This window comes from Falco biarmicus, chromosome 4 (assembly GCF_023638135.1).
Source record: "Falco biarmicus isolate bFalBia1 chromosome 4, bFalBia1.pri, whole genome shotgun sequence".
NCBI classification, from domain to species: Eukaryota; Metazoa; Chordata; class Aves; order Falconiformes; family Falconidae; genus Falco; species Falco biarmicus.
In genome coordinates, this window is record NC_079291.1 from 60,791,166 (window position 1) to 60,804,613 (window position 13,448).

Sequence of the window (13,448 nt, forward strand, 5' to 3'; positions counted from 1 at the left end):
TTCCTGGCATGTAAGACCTCAGCACTGGATAACCTGCCAGGAACATTTGCTGGGTGCATGAAGACACCTACATTCACACGGTCAGAAATGGCTTTTAGCTCTGGCAGCTATGGGGAGTGGGGATTATCTTTTCATGGCATCCCTTTCAACCTGCATTCGCGGAGCTGCTCCAAGAACACAGGCAAAAGGAATCCCCTTGTGATTGCAAGAGACCTGGCAGTAATAAAGCAGAGAAACGTACTCTGTCCCTCACCTGCAGCTGTTTTCCTTGCTCTTAATGAGATTTCAGGAATTACTTTTTTGAACATAGATACGTAATTTATACCAATAGCTGCACTTGAGCTACTCACTTGTTTTATACCTTTCATAGAAAGAGGTTTCTCAAAGACACAGAATAAATAGGAAAATTGGACCAGATTCCTACACAACCTACAAATTCCTTTATTTATACAGGCTTCTAATCCGGCAGATTTCTATTTCTCCCCACAGACTATAGGAAAGCCACAGCCATTAGTCCTTAGCTCAGGTGGGGTGACAGTGGAGCTGTCTGAAATTGAATTAAATTAATCCCACCTGTAGTCTCAAGCGTGTAGCCACCCTTATCACCAGTGGAGAAAGAAAGGTCTCTGCCAAGCAACTCACCTGAGCTGCCTTAAATGCCGATTTTCTGAGAGGATGAACACCCTTGAGAAGCACCTTCTACCTGCCCTGACTTTAAAGAAAGTTAGATCTGGATAAACAACTGCTTGGACAATCCAAGGCGTGAACCTGCTGCCCTATGCCCTTTCCTGGTCCTACCAATGCCATGATCAAGAAACATGAAAAGACACAATGAAAAAACATGAAAAAACCTCCTGGGATGACCGTGGGCAGGGATGGCCGGTTTTGTCAGGGGTGATTAACACTATGAATATATTACCTTTGAGTGCATACCAACGAATGCCCTGTTCTTTCCATACCAAGGGGCATGCTTTGAATCTTAGGATATAGTGTCCCAGCCAAAAAAAGGGTTAGTCACCCCAGAGCACAACAGCACACAAAGTGCCTGCACAACCAGGGGACAAGGGCACCAGAGCAAAACAAGGGGTGTGCCAACATATCATGCTTAGTCCAGCAAAAAGAATGCTGAGTGGGAATATAAATACATGAGAGAACTCCCACCAGGAAAGGAGTTACTCATTTATGCTGAAAGTCATTATTGGCACAGGAAGAGAGGTTAAAGATTGACCCAGCGTAAACTTAGGCTGGAAATCAGAAAGCAGTTTTGAGTGACTGGAGCAGTTTGATTCCAGTCTGGGTGATACTGAGTGACGATGTGCCCAATGAATAACTTCCTACATCTTCAACAGGGTCTTGAGAGCATTTGGCTGACATATGGGGGAGAGGCAGGCATTATTTTGTTTGGATAAGACTTCTGGAGATCTATAAATCAAAAATAACATCCACGTTATTTGGATTTGGTTAAACAAATCTTGTGTTTAGTCATCAGGCAAACTAGATTTTGGTCAGTCTCTGCCAGCTGCTTCATATTTTATTTTACCAACAGGACTGAATGTCTTTAAGCCCATGCTCACTCGCTGCAGAGGAAGGTACAGAAGAGTTCAGGCTCCAGCTCAGCAGACCCAGATGCAAACCCCCGTCATGCCGCTGGATCCCTTTGTGTCCTTGACCTTGATCCCTTTTGTCTTCGATCAACTTCATCTACCTGTGCAGGCACAGCCAGAAGAAAAACACAGGTCACAATTTTCTGAAGAGTTTGAAGCTTTCAAATTGCCATTGAAATAATGAGGGTATCTCCTTAGCATTAGGGGACCTCCACGTGTAACTGTCTCGGAGGATCTGTCTGCATCCTGCTTCTATTTTGGCCCTGGTTTTGCTGATAGAATTGGAAGTGGGAGCACACAAATCCATGTCCCTGCCCCCATGAGCCTGCAGCAGAGGGCTCCTATGAAGAACGGTCTGTGACATGAGCACAGTCTCAGCTGCATCCTATTCCTACGCCTTTTGTTATGAATTTCACCTTTTCCCAGGCATGCAAATATCTTCATAGCAACCTGCTTACAGCTCCCTGTTGATTCTTCCAGTCCTTCTCTACTTTACCCCCGTCTGTATTGTCCAGGACTAGAAATATGCCCAAAAGAGAAGACAAACACGATGCTTTAAAGGACACGGTTGTGCATCCTGGCAAGAGAACCAGGGATGCATCTAAAAGGTGGGCTTGTGGTACAAGAAGATCTGATGTGTCTGTATGCTACAGACAGCAAAGAGCAGCTTATATCAGCTGATATATTATATCAGAGCAGCATGTCAAAGGCTAAATAAAAGCGTAGACATCCATCTTGTCCAAATCAATAGCTAAGATTCACCACATCTCACTTCAGACAGTGTCGCTGGGATTTAGCTCCAGATCCACATACCATATTCAAGGCTCACTTGTTACAGATTCATATTGTCAGTGATGGGAAAACAGCACTTCTAGGTGTGATTTATCGGACCTATGTGAGATGTCTGCTTCATGAAGATAAAAGAAAAGGAAAAAAATCCACCAAACAACTTAAAATCCCCACCAGAACGTGTAAACAGATGGAGTCATGCTCAAATAACTGAGCCAAGAGAAGGGGCAAACTTATTACTGGGAATGTTCTGCTTGAAAGATTCTCTCCTGACTATTAGATTTTAAATTATTGCATTTAAAAATGTAATAGTGAGTAATGAGAAATTGGAGAAAGGGAAAAGCTGCTGGTAGCTTTGTGCATTATGAAGCCACCACCCACAGGAAATATGAGTTATGTGTCATACTGGTCCTGAGAGTGGACCATTTTGTGTTGGTGTGGCAAATTTTCAGTCTTCTAGATGAAATCCTGACTAGGTTTTCACTTTACTGATACCCATTAAAATAGCATTTATAGTTCAATTAAGAAAAAAACCACCTCTATTAATCTTTAAACTACTTTCCACCACCCTCAATCCCTTCCAACAAAATTTAAAAAAAAAAAAAAAAAGCTGCTTTACTGCAAGGATAGTTAAACTTTAGCTGAGAAAGAACTGAATCACAGTTCATCTGTGAAAAGCCAAACATCAAATAAAATGCTGTAGCAATTAACATGTCAGATTCTTTTTAAGGTGTTTGGAGTTGGCAGTGCTTCTCCCGGTCAGGCTATGCCAGGAGAGGGTCTTCAGATGAACTGCTCTGACTTGCAGTTGTGAGTTCTTCAGGGTGGGTTAGAGGGATTTGATCCACCTCCATTCTACTCCAGGCCACAATTTGCTCATTCTGGATAAATGCATCTGCTTGTGGCTTCTGAATATTCAGCGGCCGTGGCTGGATGTTCATTCCGCAGGACTATGGGTACTCATTGCATGCGACCGCACGTACACATCTACAGGTACACAAGGTTCAACACATCAGCAGCCTCCCTGCACACGGCCTGCATACACCCCTATTTCTGGAAAGGTTTTTGTTGGTGTAAGTGCTGGAATCCCAAGCGCATTCCCAACCTTGTGTGACGAGGGCAGGGACATATGGTCACGTACTCCCCCCCTGTTTAAATCAGGAGGCAACCACACCTACCGTTAAGAAAAGCTGCAAGTTGATTGCAGTCACCTTGACAATCACCCCTCATCACCTCATCCAGGATTCATTGTACCTCCCTGTGAACAGACCAGGAGTTCAGCATCCAGCCTACCCATGGCAAGTGCTGAAGTGAACTTGGGGGTCATTTCAGTCCCACTAAATGTTTCCATTTACTGTGAAACAGTACTTTCAGGATCTTCATTTACTGAAAAAAATTGTAAACTTTGTTCCAAGGGAACTGGATGTTTTATTTTCAGCATTTCTTATTTTGTCTTGAAATAGAAATATCAAGTTTGTACCTGCTCTAGTTACAATATCTCTCTCTTCTGTATTTAACCTTCGTTTCCCAGTTGCCAAATGTGGCCGTGGTACCATGGTTAGTAACTCCTGCTGTGGAAATCTCCAGCTAAGCTTTCCTTTTTTGAAATGTGTTTCAGTTTCTCTACTACAGGATAATTTGAAGTGATGTTACGTCATTTCAGTTCCCTTGCATTCATTCCTTGTTCCTGTAATAGTGTGAACGCTACCAAATGAGAATACTTCTTCATTTCCATTTTCTGCAAGATACTTTAGGCAAAACTAATGTTGTATGATGTATATAAGCCTTCCTATTGCAGCAGATGGATTTTCAAGAAGTTTTAATATATTCAGTGACTTTCGTTAGAGCACAACTTTCTTTCAAGAGATGCCAGAAACTGTGCAGGACCATTAATTCAGTCCGGATTTGACCATCTCCAAAAGAAAAACTTTACATCCCTGGACAGCTGCAGTTCTAGCTTTGCCTGCACAGACTTTGTGGCATTTTTCTTCTGGTGCACAAGGTAGCAGAGACCTGCCTTGGCTGGGGACACCAGCTCCCACCTCAGCTGAATTGCCATGTCAAGGTTCAGGTTGTGCAGTTAAGGAACACTTGGACAAACAGGAGAAAGAAGATAACACCACCAGTCAGAGGGTCAGTCTGACTGAAACATCTGGGTTTGCTCCACGTTCAGAACACTGATACGAGATATGCTGTGAGGTTCTTTGCACCTGCCTTTAAACATCGATTTCTATACTTCAGTCTTATCTCACATTTTCTTTTTCTGAGCAGTTTGCAGCAAGGATTGTTCCTCTCCTTGCCACTTAATGCCCTCAAAGTGCATTGAGGGGTTCAATGCACTTGCCCTTGCAGCTCACCTGTCCCAAGCCACCAGTCCAAACCCACTGCTGCCTGCTCTAGAAGGAAGAATTCCTCTCACTGGAGCCTGTGTAAGTTGTGATGCCCCAGCAAGCCAAATACTCAAAAAAACCCTGAAACTACTGAGGCTTCCAATACACTGAAACATTTGGAGTCTCAGTTTTTCTCAAGCTTTTTGCCTTTCTTTTCTAGCTGCTCAGGAGGTCCCATTGCCTTTCAGCAAAGGCTTAGATTTCACGAGTGCACTTAGATCTTCACTGATCTTGCAAACAAGCCCAGGATCTGTACAGGATCTCCTTTTTCTCCTCTCTCTCTCTCTCCTTCTCATCTCTCCATCTTCTCCTCTGAATAATCCATTTCTAAAAACCCCAGCTTTTCATATGGTTGAATTAATTGTCATTCTTGCTTTCTAAAACCAGAGCAATTCCTTTAAGTTTATCCAGGAAAAAGTTGTCTGGAATTCCCCCGAATTACAACTCTAACTTCAAGAGTACAGAAAAAAGGGCGTACACATCTGGTGACAAGAGGAAGAATGAAAGTTTTTGATGAAGCAAGTCCTAGATTATCCTGGAAGAAGGCGCGATGCTGAGACTGAAATGGGCTGTGCTGAGCACATCCTGCCAGGAAGAAAAAAAATGCAGAATACATGAGGTCTAATTCTGCAGGGTACTGAGCATGCTTAGCTCTCACTGGAGGCAATGGAAAGTAGATGGAGCTTAGCATCTCGTGCAAATGGGCCCAACACAACCCTCTGCCGACAATAACTCAGCAAATCCTTGTCATCCTGATTCAGTAGCTGTACGCACATCCCAGCTGGTGTCTCCTTTGAGGCAGTATTCTGAAGCATGCATGCACTGTGATCACCCTACTGACTCCCATTTTCTATATGTGAAAACTAGAGATGAACCAGAATAAAGCCTTCAGAAAAATCTTTCGAGCAGATGGTTCTGCTGCTGGGCTCCCTGTCAAAGACCATGTAATTCTTGGGAAAATTCATCTTCTTGAAGGAATGTGCAACATTTAGTTGTAGTCAAAAACAACAGAGCACATTACTCTGGGCTTCTCAAGCCTTGTCTGGACTTCTCTGGGTTTGAAAGCATTTCACCTGTGCTTGCAAAATTATTTAAGAAGGTTTTGCTGTGCTTGCAACTTGCTTTAGGTTCAAATGACCCTTGTCTAACTTGTCCTAAACATAATGGGAAAACCACGCACTTGTCAAGTGTTCATTACCTACCCTGTGGTTTGGGGTTTGTTTTAGTAAATCATCTAACTGGTTTCAAGGTGTATTTTAACTTAAAGTTTGCTTAGGTTTGTGCATCTGTGTGGCTTTACTCTAAAAGAAACCACACCACATACATGGAAGGACAAATGAATGCCAGCAATCATTCTGTAAATATGTTTTTTTAGGGCAATCCCAAGAAATGTGTTATCAATATACTTCTGGAAATATATAAAAGGCAACCCTTAGCAGAACCATGACTTGTGGGTAAGAAACCCACACAGGCAACATCGCACTCCTCCTAGTAAAGACCTTGCGATGCTGATGGCTCGCTGTAATGGCACATGGAAAGGGTGAACAGCATGCTGGAAAAAGGGGTAAATAGTAGGAGGCTGGTATATAATAATGTAATTGTAATTGCATTATAAATAGGAATTAGCAACAATTAGATAATTTTGACTGCGTCAGGATCTTTGTAACAGCATAAAATAACTGCTTGTATTTTGATAAGACTGTTAAAACTCTGAATAGAGTAACATCAACAGTAATATTTTTAAAAAAAAATCCATTATTTTTTTGGTAGCCCATTACAAAACTGTGCCCACAGCAAAAGTGCAATAGGACACCAGGATGAACAGGAGGGCGTCTAATGGAGTCTGGATGGAGCTAACTTAGCCAAGGTTTTGCAGAGTGTCTGGTGAGTGAAAAGGGGGCAGCTCACCAAAGGCATCCAGCAAACTTCAACGGGACCACAGTCCTTGGTCTTACATGGCCTGAAACACTTCTGAATTGAGCTTTGCTTCATGCTTTGTTTCTACAGCTTCTTTTTAAAATCAGCCTACAATTAATTCAATTAGTGTAACAGAGGAGGAGTTATTTAGGAGAGTCAGAATAACAGAAGTCCTCCAGATGGACTTCAACTCACTAGTGAACACGACAGGGGAAGTTTCCCTTCTGTGATGCTAAAGTGATGAGATAAACATTTTCTTCTTTGATTTTCTGCATTTATTGCCTCCAGGGCGTTAGCATACATTTTGGAGTAAATTTCCAAAAGCAGGTTTATGCTACAGCAATTCCAGTGGTTTGGGGTTTGTTGGGAGGGGTGGTGCTAATTAAAAGGATAAAGTAAGCTAGATAGCCTTCCCAAATGTGGCAAGCTATTTTATTATCACAGTTGGTCAGAGTGCATTCTTTATGAGCCCGCAACCTGCTTGATGTCGTGCAAGGCATATCTGCCAGCAGGGTAACAGCTTATTACAATTAACGGATCACAGTTCAGCTCCAACAGTTGACCTCTATGTTTCAGGTCAAAGCATCTGAGATTACTTTCTATAGCGGCCTGAATTTTACATTAAACCAAACAAAACCCCAAAAAACTGAGGAAGTTTTTCTTGATGTCTGTGAATGCAGAGCACTTGCCACACTGACACGTCTTTGAGCAAGAGGTTTGAAGCAAGCGTAGATCCTGTAAGAGACTTCAAGCAGGGAGGACCGTGTTCCTAAGTGACACAGAAAGCAGGGCTGGTGGGAAACATGGAGCAAGTTGCTGCTAGCAGACCTAAGCTGGCCTTGTGTCCTCCATCCTAACCACCTCTGTCCCACCCTCCAGGTGCTCCAGGAGAAAGTCCTCCCCCTGATGTGCAGCTATTGCCTTCACCCATACGTTAGTTCACACCCAGAACTGTTCACCCCCGGCTCAAGGAAGAAGGAGGCAATTGTCCTTCCCAGCTTCCTCAGTAAATCTGCATGTTTTCAGACCCACCAGGCCCTTGCAATGGTTACTGCCCCCCTCCAAAGGGGACCTGGAGCTGAGCTACATGCAACTGGCTCATCCCTCCCATGGGCTGTTGGGATGCTACAGCCATCACTAAACCAGGCTCAGGGAGCAGGTGCCTGAAACACAGCTCTCTGTAAATGAGAAGATAATAGAAAAGCACTCTATTTTTAAACGCTTTTAAAGAGAGATTTCTTCCACTCCCCTTCAATGGAGTTCCACTAATTCTTTAGGGGTTTTCTCCCTCTTCTGTGCAATCAGAGTAGGAGCACAGGGCAGGAGTGGGGAGTTAATATTTCAGTTCTGCATGATCCATTTCTGTTTAAGAAAAAAAAAAAATCCCTTGGGCATTAGCTTGTACCATACTCAAGGTAGGAATTTTCTCACTGTTAACTGCTTCTTGCCTTTGGGACCGTTAGCTAACAACAGAGCATCCGTTCATTCATTCCTGATAAGGCAACTGCTCCTTCTTTTTCATCCTCCTCAGCAGGGAAGGGAATGCTCTGGTCCATAAACTTCCTAGCATTTCACAAACACCCTGGGATTTGAAAACTGCTTGTCATAATATTGTAACAGCTTTGCAGCTACAACAGACCTGGTGGTAGTCCCCACACTTCAGGTGCTGGCCAGACAGAAATGCACGCCTCATCATATAGGTCAAGCGGCTTATTGGTATATCACCTGAAATTGCACCCTGCAGGTATGGCTTTTTGCCTTAAGGCCAGGATATATTATGACATGAGAGCAAGGAGGATTGTTTGTGGCAGGAGCTCAGAAAAATCTTGCCAGTATTGGAGGAAAGAGCAAACATAAGGAAACCTTGCAGGTTACACATGGCAGCATGCAGATTAGTTTGCAAACTTGCCATCAATAATTCCCAGAACAGGGGCGGGGGTGATCCCCAGTGAATTCAGGAGTCGTGTCCCTAAACATTTTGTACACCTCTATCCTTCAACGCATCGCAAGCAGATTTGACATGTCACTTGGCACAAGACCTGTGGGATCTGATCAGGGTACGTGACCCACCTAACTGATATAGTTCAGGCACTTGACGTTGCTGAGGACTCACAAACTGCCACAGACTGACAAGTTGTGGCGAGCCCCATGGTGGTGCTACTGAAGGTAGTAACCACTTAGGCATGTTCCCTCAGGCCCCCCAGGATGCCTGATGATGCAAACCAGCTTAGTCCTAGCACAGGCTGTGGTAGCTTCTGGTGGCCTGCATTCGGCACTGGCAAAGAGCATGGGCACCAACATACTCCGTTCAGCTACTGTATGGTAAGGGACTGCTCTAAGGTAAACTGACCATGTACCTAATGATTCATGTTCTGGTATGATATCCCTCAGAAAATCCAAGCCCTTAACTGCCTGGAATAGTTGCTTAAGCACAGAGGCAGGAAGAATAATGTCTTTCCCTAAAACATAGGTTGTTTCACTCCAGATTGTGTTTTGCCCTCAGTGCAAGCCCATATATTTTCCAATGACCTCACCAGTGAAGGTTCCTTGAAATCCAGACCAAAACGTGCTTATCTATGAACTCTCCTGCCTTTGAACTCAACGAACCAAGGTGGATGGAAAAGCAGTTTCTTTTTATCAGCTTTCAGTGTTTGGCCTCCATAGCATTATCCTTAATCCTTGTCACTACACAGGGGTTGCAGGTGATACAGGAGTGGGGTGAGGTGGGACAAGGGTTACTACAATAAAGTCACGTGCTAACTTCTCTGCTGCGTTCATCTCTACATCCCTGCTGATGGCTTTCTCATAAAATGAACAAAACAAATATTTAAGAATCATGTTTGAAGTTCTAAACCAGGCCTGCAGTTTGGCATATATCACCCTTTCTACTGGTTACCTCTGGTTTCTGCTTTCATCTCTTTTCAACAATCATGGATGAATTTTAAAAAACTTGGCATTTTCTTAGGTTTCCTGGGACTTGTCCACGTGGGGAGGCAGATTGGAGCAGGCTATTCAACAGAGACCCCTGGAGCACAACTCTGATGATGGAAATTTGCTGCCTGATGCCGTCTGAGATCCCCTTAAGTCTCAGCATGAGAAAATAAAAATTCATCTAAAGGAAAAAAGTCCTAGTAAGGCATCTGTAGGAAGTCTTCTATTGCACTTCCAAAAGACTGATAATTACAATAATTTAAATTCTTCTTTTTAATACCCTTATGCAAAAAGCCTGTCATGACTTTATAAATATGCATCCTACACCACAGTTTGTTGACTTGGAAATATAACCAGCTTATGTTGGCCGTGACTTTTTTTTTCTCCCAAGACAAATCAAATCCTATTTCCTAGAAAATTACGTCAGAAGAGGCCCTCAGAAATCTCATGGTTGTCATCAAATGAAGGCCAAGTCTATTGAGCCCTTCCCACCATGTCTATCTATCTGTTCTTAAACACCCTTGGTGACAGAAGCCATGTGCTCGTCTCCAAGCGATCAGTTTGGGTACTTTATTGCCCTTTTGTTAGAAAGTTTCCTGCTCTTGAATTCCCTGAAATACCTTTTCCACCAATGAAGAAACTTGGATGTCAACAAAGAGTTTATTATTTCCCCTACCTCTACTCATCAAAAAGTTAAACATGTTAATAAAATTAGAATCTCTATCAATGAAGAAAGAAGTCAGCACTTCCAAAGGGCAAATCTTCCCCTGTTAAAAAAAAAATTGCATAAGATACTTGGGATAAATTGCACTCTATTACATCCAGTAGCTGTTGAAGCAGCTTGCGTGACTAGATGCTCACCTTGTCACAGCTGAAGTTAGATAAATCGTTTGCCTAAAGCCTATAAAAATTCTGTAGAAGAGGACTTTGCAGAGAAAAAAACCCAAACTAGCCTTTCTCTCACTCTTCACTACTTTATGTTTGCCTTCCAATTAAGCAATGTTGACTCTTGTGCTTTCTCCCTGCCTTCTAACAATTGACATGAGTAATTGATTTTAGCAAATAATGATGCTGTTATACAAATGATACAGACGCAGCCCTGCAGCTCCCACTTGCTCTGGCCTTTCAGAGCACAGAGAAATGGAAAATCTTCATTTTCTGGTGACTTGATGCTCACAGTGAGGAGGGTGGGATGACCAGACACACACACACACAAACTGTTCTTCAGCATAACGCAGCATTTTTGTTTGCTCTTTGATTAAAATTTGCACTGAGCACTACGCAACTATTTGCACTTGTGGGTGCAACACAAGCACCAACCTTCTCTGCAGCTTGCAGAGCACTGTTGAGACCCTGTTGGCACAGACATGGGTATTTCGTTCACCATTGCTCCCATCCTATCAAAACACAAATTGCATCACTGCCAAAGCTGTCCCTTACCCTCCCTCTGCCTGTCTGCCTGCTCATCCCTGACCTCCCGTGCCATATTTTAGTAAGTAACGCCACAGACATTCCTGTGACCGCCATATAAGCTGGCTCAAGAAACCTCTTGGGTTAAAACTAACCCAACAGAAAACATAGTAAGTTTTATTCTGGGTCAGCCTGACATCCTGGTTTAAGACAGCCTGAGTGAATGTGACGGTTTGGCCAAAATGTTAACAGAAAAAGACTTGGAGTTGAGCAAGAGTTCAGAATTAAATACTGAATGCTTAACACGGAGGGACTTAATGTTAATTGAGAGGAATCTCAACCTGAGACATCTATTAAGGCATTACAAATTCAGCTGCAACAGGCTTCCATGGCTTGAATGGGCAATTCGGCTGTGCACCAGTGCCCATATAGTCAATGATATACAAAAAGAGCTTGTAACTGTGGCAAGAAGTCACTCTAAGTCAAACTCATGGATTCCTTTTTGCGTGTACCATATTGTTCAAATCTTTTGAGTTCTTCTTTGCAGTCACTGAAAAAGCATCAGTCCGAGCTTGCTAGTCACACCTTAGGATAGATGGCTGAGCTAGGTGAAACAAACCTTTGTCTGGAGCTGCCAATTGCTCTTTGATGTGGGAAAAATTAATCCAGAGAACTGACTTAAACTTGGCACTCTAGTTGCATAGGGATAAAATCCATTGACAACCTTATTCTAAGTCATAAGGCAAGGATTCAAGGGGTTTGGGATCAATTCCCAGCTCTATAACAGTCTGCTTTTATAAACCCATCAAGTCACTTAAATTCTCTATGACTCTGCTTACCATCTGTGAGCAAGACATTTTTTTGCCTGACTCATCTGCTAAGAAGCTAAATTCTTGGAGCAGGAGCCATAAATCTCACCATAACTGCAGTGTTGAGCAAAACACATTGTTCTTGGTGAGGTGCTGTCGTAACATACTTCTCGGCGTTGTTAGAGCTTTCTCTAGCCCTTGTGAATCCACCAGCGTGAAGAACAGGGTGTCAACAGCAAACCTGGGCACCTCATGCACTTTCTTCCCAGCCTCCAGGGTTGCTATTGACTATGTTGATTTCAAGAAAGCAATTAAAAAAATATTCTGATCAGCATCAAGGAGATCGGATATAGTCTTGAAAGCTGTTTCTTCCTCTTTTCCCCCCTGTCCTTTCCCCTTCTTCCCTTCCCTCCTATAACCATCTCCTTGTCAGGGAAGCCTTTTACAGCCAGCTTTTCTCAAGAGCCTTCCAAGAGCATGTGTTCGTAACGTCTGTCTGGGCAAACTTGAGCTCTTGAAATCAACATTGCAAAAGTAGGTGACCACTAGAATAATAGTAAAAATACGTTTAAGCAATTTTCACAATAGGATTGGGATTTTTGGGTTCTCTAGTTTTCTTTTATAACATGTTCTAAATTCGGCTTTGTCCACTCAGACTCAGCAGACCACAATGCAGTGGCATGATTACAGCTTATTCATTCTTCAAAATAAATAAATTTTATTTAACTTTGGGGTGGATGTAGGAAAACAATTTCTGCTTTAACCAAAAGAGAAAGAAGAAGAAAAACAGTTCTGCAAGCAGCAGAACTTTTTATAAACTTTTTTTTTTTCCCTGCAGCTCCACCCTATAGTTTGGTGACTGATTTCACATTGCAGCCTCTCTCTCGGGGGTGGTTCTTTACTGGAATTTTTCCTCTCCCCTCAGCATCATATTTTCACAAAACTTACAGTAACTTAGTATTTACAGGACTTTCATCCATCTGTTAAATTTATTTAAAATTGAGCAACAAGTTCAAAAGTTACTGGGGCAGGGACTGAGAGACCTGACAAGCAAATAGATTGTCAGGGGAAAAACACCTATGGAATAAAATTAAATAAGTGTGATGCTATAAAATAACTGTGATAAACTTGATTGTTTTGATGAGGAAGGTTAGAACTAAATATGACTGATAGATATTTTTCTTGCATTCATGAGTGGTCTAAGGAATTTTTCCTTTTTTTTTTTTTTTTTTTTTTTAACCTGTCCTTGCCTCATTTTTTTCTACACCAGCAAAGTCATGGCAATAGGATTCATCATCAGTATATAAAGGTCCCCTCCACCCCTAGGTTTCACCTATGATACCTATTTTTTGTTGCAGCCTCTCACCCAAGCATATATAAAACACGAGTGGAACTGCAAAGCTTCCAAGACTGATTGTTTTGTTTTGCTGAGACGGTGCAATGCAATACTGACTGCCAGCTGGAAAACAGAGGTGGCAGGGGTTGAACACCTCCTTTAGCTGTCTAGAAATTGGTATCTACTCCAAAGCATCATCCAGGCTCCCTCTAGGGACCGTGACGAGAGATCGGCTTCTCCAGTGGGGCTCCTCCTGGGCTGG